Source organism: Nicotiana tomentosiformis, chromosome 10 (assembly GCF_000390325.3).
Source record: "Nicotiana tomentosiformis chromosome 10, ASM39032v3, whole genome shotgun sequence".
In the NCBI taxonomy this organism is placed as follows: domain Eukaryota; kingdom Viridiplantae; phylum Streptophyta; class Magnoliopsida; order Solanales; family Solanaceae; genus Nicotiana; species Nicotiana tomentosiformis.
The window spans coordinates 35,622,860-35,629,999 of NC_090821.1; the positions used below are offsets into that span (position 1 = coordinate 35,622,860).

Here is a 7,140-nt window from a genome sequence, read left to right on the forward strand (position 1 = left end):
TTAGAAAATTATCTATTTTATAAGAAATCGCTTGAATCGATAAGCTATTTGAGTTTGAATTAGTCAAAAGTTAATCATAAGTCTTCGTGGGAATGATACTTTATTCACTACTCTATTACTTGACGATCACGTATACTTGCGTGAGTGTGTTTGGTCGCAACAAGTTTTTGGCTCCGTTGCCGGGGACTTAGAAATTAGCTACTTGACTGAGTTAAGCTTTTATTAGTTATTTGTTCAAGTGTATAATTTTCAGTTTGCCTTGTTTGTGTTAACGCAGGATTTTCTCTTGAATGCGAAGGAGCAGAAGTGCAAACAACCTCCTTCCTTTTGATACTGAAATTGAACAAACACTTTATAGAGTGAGGAGGGAAGTCGAAACAAGAACTAGAATAGAGGGAGAGTTGGACATTGTAGTTCAACCACAGCCAATAGAGATGGCAGGTAATGAAGAGCGTACGGTGATAGAAGCCGCAAGGCCCAATCTTGCGAATATGACTCAAGCTATTGTGAAGCCTGATATCACGGGGCATTTTGAACTCAAACAGTACATGGTGCAACTGATTCAGTCCACGGGGCAATATGTGGGTCTATCTCATGAAGACCCGCAGAGGCACATTCAGAACTTCTTGGAAATTGCGGACACTTACAATTATCCGAACGTTTCCAAGGACTATGTCAGGCTGACACTATTTCCCTTTCCACTGTTGGGAGAAGCTAAGGAATGGCTGCAAAAGGAGCCCGCGAACTCAATCCACACTTGGGATGATCTAGCAAGGAAATTCTTAATCAAGTTTTTTCCCACTAAGAAGACAAAGTCGCTGAGGAGCCAAATTCTTGGGTTCCAACAACGAGATGGCGAGACACTTCATCAAGCTTGGGAAAGATACAAGAAGATACTTAGAGACTGCCCGCATCATTGTCAGAATGATGAAGTATTGGGTCACACTTTTGTTGATGGGCTAGATGAAGCATCAAAGATGAATTTTGATTCAGCTTGTAGGGGTAGTTGCATGGCGAGGCCGTATAGTGAAATACAACTCTTGCTAAATAACTTCACTGCTAATGACCATAATTGGCAAGTAGATGGGGACTCACGAAGGGCAATTAAACAGAAGGCAGCCGGGTTGATTGAGCTTGATGACTTCTCAGCCATGAAAGCCGATATAGCAAAATTGGCAAATCAGATAAATAGAATGACAATGCAACAAACACAACAGATGCAACATGTACAGCAGATGTCTATTTGCTGCGAACTATGTGGTGACAGTCATATGAGTGACATGTGCCCCACGAATCCTGAATCTATATACTATGTGGGGCAACAAAGCAGAGGTCCAATGAATCAGCATGCACAATATGGGAATACTTACAATCCAAATTGGAGGAATCATCCTAACCTCTCATGGGGAGGAAATCAACAGAATCAGAACCAGTATAGGCCACAAGGAAATTTCAATCAACCCTCAGAAACCACCCCTACAAACAGAAGAGAGTACGAATGACTTGCTGAAGAAGTTGTTGCTTGATAATCAACAGCTCAGGATCAATTTCAGAAATCTTGAGAGGCAAATGGGACAGTTAGCAACAAATCAAAATACTATACCTGCAGGCGCTCTTCCCAGTGATACAGAGAAGAACCCTCAAGTTAATGCAGTTACACTCAGAAACGGGAGGGAACTAGAAGAAGTGCCAAAGAAGAGAAAGGACAAACCTATACCTGAGAGGGAGCTGATCCCTAAGGCAATACACGAGTCAAAGAAAAATGATGCAGGTTCAGAGCCAGTGGAGGCTGCAATGCCACCACCACGTTTCCCCCAGAGATTGCAGAAAAAGAATGATGATCGCATGTTCAACAAATTTCTCTCTATGTTGAGCCAGGTTCAATTGAATATTCCATTGGTGGATGTACTTCGTGAAATTCCAAAATATTCTAGGTACATAAAAGATATAGTGGCTCACAAGATATAGTGGTTCAATCGACTGAGTTCAAGACAATTGCACTTACTGAGGAGTGCACTTCAAGGGTCCAAAACAAGCTTCCTCAAAAGCTTAAGGATCCTGGCAGCTTCACCATCCCTGTGCGAATTGATAATATTGACGTGGGTCGTGCTCTTTGTGATTTGGGGGTGAGCATAAATCTAATGCCCTTGTCCTTATTTAAGCAATTGGGTCTGGGAGCTCCAAGACCAACCACTGTGATGTTGCAATTAGCTGATAGGTCCATAGCCTACCCTGAAGGAGTGATTGAAGATGTATTGCTGCAAATTGGGAAATTTATCTTCCCAGCTGACTTCATTATTCTAGATTTTAAGGCTGATGAACAAGTTCCAATCATATTGGGACGACCTCTCTTGGCTATTGGTGATGCAATAATTAAAGTGAGAGAGGGAAAAATGATTATGAGGGTGGACAATGAGGAAGCAGTTTTTAATGTCTACAAAGCGATCCAACTTCCTCGCCACTATGAGGAGCTCTCTATGATATCTGTTATGGAGGTGGATGAGAAACTTCTTGACACGAGTGTATATCAAGACGATTCTCTAGAAAAAGCACTCATGTTGTTCGATAGCTTGGAGATTGATGATAAGGTTGAGGAGATGATGCATATCCTAGATGCATCTTGTGCTTACATGCAAGGAATACACCCGTTTGAGCCCCTGAATAGGCTAAGTGGATCTCCTCCAAAGCCGTCAATTGAAGAAGCTCCAAAATTAGAGCTTAAACCCCTACCCCCTCACCTTCAATATGCTTATTTGGGTAGTTCTGACACTTTACCTGTTATTGTTTCTTCTGACTTGTCTAAATTGCAGGAAGAAAAGTTGTTGAGAGTACTACGTGAGCACAAGCGAGCAATTGGGTGGACGATGTCTGACATCAAAGGCATTAGTCCAGCTTTCTACATGCATAAAATCCTCATGGAGGACGGACACAAGCAAAGTGTAGAGCAACAATGCCGCCTAAATCCAATCATGAAAGAGGTGGTAAGAAAAGAAGTGATTAAGTGGCTTGATGCAGGTATTGTATTCCCAATCTCTGATAGCAAATGGGTAAGTCCCGTTCAATGTGTGCCTAAGAAAGGGGGGATGACTATAGTGGTTAATGAAAATAATGATTTAATTCCTACAAGAACTGTCACTGGGTTGAGGATTTGCATAGATTATAGAAAATTGAACAATGCCACCGGAAAGGACCACTTTCCCCTCCCTTTCATTGACCAAATGCTTGATAGGTTAGCTGGCCAGGAATACTACTATTTCCTAGATGGTTATTCGGGGTATAATCAGATTGCTATAGCCCCAGAGGACCAAGAGAAAACCACATTTACGTGTCCCTATGGCACGTATGCATTCAAGAGAATGCCCTTTGGTCTCTGTAATGCACCTGCGACTTTTCAAAGGTGTATGATGGCTATTTTTACTGACATGGTTGAAAGATTTGTCGAAGTGTTCATGGATGATTTTTCTATGTTTGGGTGTTCTTTTGATAATTGTTTAATGAACCTTGATAAAGTGCTTGCTAGGTGTGAAGAGACAAACTTGGTACTCAACTGGGAAAAGTGCCATTTCATGGTACGTGAAGGTATAGTCTTGGGGAACAAGGTGTCAAAAGATGGTCTACAGGTGGATAAAGCAAATATGGAGGCGATTGAAAAATTACCCCTACCGACATCCGTCAAAGGCATTCGCAGTTTCTTGGGCCATGCAGGTTTTTATCATCGATTCATTAAAGATTTTTCAAAAATTTCTTCTCCGTTATGCAGGTTTCTAGAGAAAGATGTCACCTTCAAGTTTGATGATGCATGTCTGAAAGCATTTGAGGAGCTGAAGGGAAGGTTGGTGACTGCACCAATTATCATCGCCCCAGATTGGGGACTACCATATGAGTTGATGTGCGATGCAAGTGACATAGCAATCGGAGCTATTTTGGGGCAAAGAAGGGATAAAATATTTCACTCCATTTATTATGCGAGCAAAACTATGAATCCAGCTCAGATGAATTATACAGTTACTGAAAAAGAGTTGCTTGCAGTGGTGTGGGCATTTGACAAGTTCAGATCTTATCTAGTGGGAACCAAAGTTATCATCTACACAGATCATTCAGCTATCAGATACTTGTTTGAAAAGAAAGATGCCAAGCCGAGGCTGATTCGTTGGGTCCTCCTCTTGCAAGAATTTGAATTAGAGATCCAAGATCGAAAAGGGACAAAAAATCAAGTGGCTGATCACTTGTCCAGATTAGAAAGTCGGAACCATGTAGCTGAAGGAGGGTCAATCAAAGAAACATTTCCTGATGAGCAGTTATTAGCAGTCACCTCAGGTGAAGCCCCATGGTATGCGGATTATGTGAATTTTATTGCAAGTGGGGTGACACCACTAGAATTAACACCTGATAATAGAAGAAGATTCTTACATGATGTGAGGCTCTACATGTGGGATGAGACAATCTTATATAGGCAATGCACAGATCAGTTGGTGCGAAGGTGTGTTCTTGAGGAAGAGATGAATGCAATATTGCATGGCTGTCATGCTTCGCCATATGGAGGTCATCACGGTGGGGATAGAACCGCCCAAAAAGTGCTACAATCAAGTTTCTATTGGCCAAAATTATTTAAGGATGCACATGCCTTTGTTAAAAAGTGTGACAGATGCCAAAGAACCGAAACTATCACGAGGAAGCACGAAATGCCTTTGCAAAATATTCTGGCAGTAGAGCTTTTTGATGTTTGGGGGATTGATTTCATGGGACCGTTCCCATATTCTAATGGTCACAGGTACATCTTGGTGGTGGTCGACTATGTTTCTAAGTGGGTGGAGGCCATTGCTCTTCCTACTAATGATGCAAAGGTAATGGTAAGCTTTGTAAAGAAGCACATCTTCACGCGCTTTGGGACTCCAAGAGTGTTAATAAGCAACGAAGGAACTCACTTTTGTAACAAATTGCTGAATAATGTCCTTACAAAGTATGGAGTTAAGCACAAAGTGTCCACTGCCTATCATCCCCAAACGAGTGGTCAAGTAGAAGTTTCAAACAGAGAGGTAAAGCAGATTCTGGAGAAAACAGTAAGTGGAAATAGAAAAGACTGGGCAGGGAAGCTGGATGATGCATTATGGGCATATCGAACTGCATACAAGACTCCTATAGGTACTTCTCCATACAGGTTGGTTTATGGGAAGGCATGCCACTTGCCCGTCGAGCTTGAACATAAAGTTTATTGGGCGATCAAAAAGCTAAATATGGATATGGACTCAGCTGGTGAGAATAGGTTGCTGCAACTCAACGAGCTTGATGAATTTCGATTGCACGCATATGAAAATGCCAAATTATATTAAAAAAAGACGAAGAGGTGGCATGAGAAGCACATTCAACATCGAGAGTTTGAGCCAGGTCAAGAAGTTCTCTTGTTCAATTCAAGGTTGAAGCTATTCCCTGGAAAGCTTAAGTCTCGTTGGGCAGGTCCTTTTGTTGTGGTAAGTGTGAGGCCTCACGGAGCGGTGGAACTGCGTGATACGAGCTCAAGGGGTACCTTCTTGGTAAATAGATAGAGAATAAAACATTATTGGGGTAGTGACATTGCACGTCACAAGACCTCAGTAGACTTGGCAGATGCTTAAACATGTGTTGAGTCGTGCCGCGACGTTAAATTAGGCGCTCGTTGGGAGGCAACCCAATTTTTACCGCTTTCGAAGCATAGTTTTTTCTTTTATAGGCCATAATTTTTTCTTTGTAGGTTGAAATGGTGTGAAATATGTGTAATATATATATTGAGTGCTCGGGTAGTCGGGATTGTTTAAAAAAAAAAGCAAATTGAGCGCCCAGGCCAACGCCCCACGCTGCCTGGGGCGCACTTTGCAGTAGCTCGGGAGCTTCAGAGCCAGCCCCAGCGTGGGGCGCTGGGCTGGCGGTTCAGGTAAGTAAATAAAAAATCATTTTCTTTGTTTAATTAAAAATACCCTATCTAATTACCCATATACACTCACAACCCAACCCATACCCAATTACCCAAACCCATCCCCCACCTAAATTAAAAACGCTAAAACCCCAATCCTCAAACCCCCCATTCTCTCCAAAAACACACGGTTTGCTCCTCTTCTCCCCCTTTCTCTCAAGTTCTCACAATATTCCTTGCTCAATTCCATCTCAAGACTCTAAGGTATGTTCTTCTTCTTATCTTTTTTCTTGTATTTTGGAAGTTCTTAGAGTATTTGTAGTCTTGTTTCTCCCCCAATCCTCAAACCCCCTAGGTCTCTTAAACACGAAATTGTGGGTGGAATGATTATGCACGAAATTGGTGCAAAAATTTGGTTGAGCAGTTGTGTTTGAAGTAGTAAACTATAATTCCCTCTACTTCATGTAAATTTGGGGGGCCCACATTCTCCCACCATTGTTGAAATAGAAGAGAAAAATTGATGCCCACAAGGTGTTTGCTACAATGCTTAAGAGAGTAAATTTGAACACAGGTGAAGTCTAAGTAGCCGAGTGTAGTTGTATATGAGATAGGGCGAAGTGTGGGGTGTTTTGGGGGTATTGTATCTTGTTGTAAACTTTTGTAAGTTGTAGTTAGTGTACTAAAACAGTGTAGTAATGTAGACTTTAGCTTTGTTATGCTTGCACCATAGTTAAGTTATGGCCATATTAGACTAATTGAATTTTATGGCATAGGGAAGTCTAAGTACCTATAGCCTTGTGATGACACATTGGTGCACATTGAATCAATATTATGACTGGATTATACATAGCCTTAGGTTTTAAGTGTGGGGTCATCTTGCCTCTCACGATGACCTTAGGCAATATCTCTTGATTCATTCTCATCTTTGTGTTTATCATGTGTAGGTTGATATGGCTCGTGATGATACCGCTAAATGAAAAGGGGTGGGGAAGTCCTCCACTACTGCTCTCCCTCCAAAGAAACGCAAGCAAGGCGAGAGCTCTTCCCGACAAGCCAAGGGAAAGCAACAGGCTAGCGGGTTTACGAGGCCACCACAGCCTCGAGTGGAACTTGTTCGGGATGACGCCATCAAATGGCATGATACTTTTGTTCTATATGGGAGATATGTGTCTGAAATGGGGATAAATGTGAAGGCTTTAGAACGGAACTTCCCAGATGTACTTGCTACATTGATTGAAAAGAAGATGGATAAG

General features: G+C 41.9%; 1 pseudogene; it reads left to right on the forward strand.

Moving 5' to 3' along the window:
• Nucleotides 1-290: 290 nt before the first annotated feature.
• On the forward strand, nt 291-6,864 carry LOC138900005 (uncharacterized; annotated as a pseudogene).
• Nucleotides 6,865-7,140: the final 276 nt, after the last annotated feature.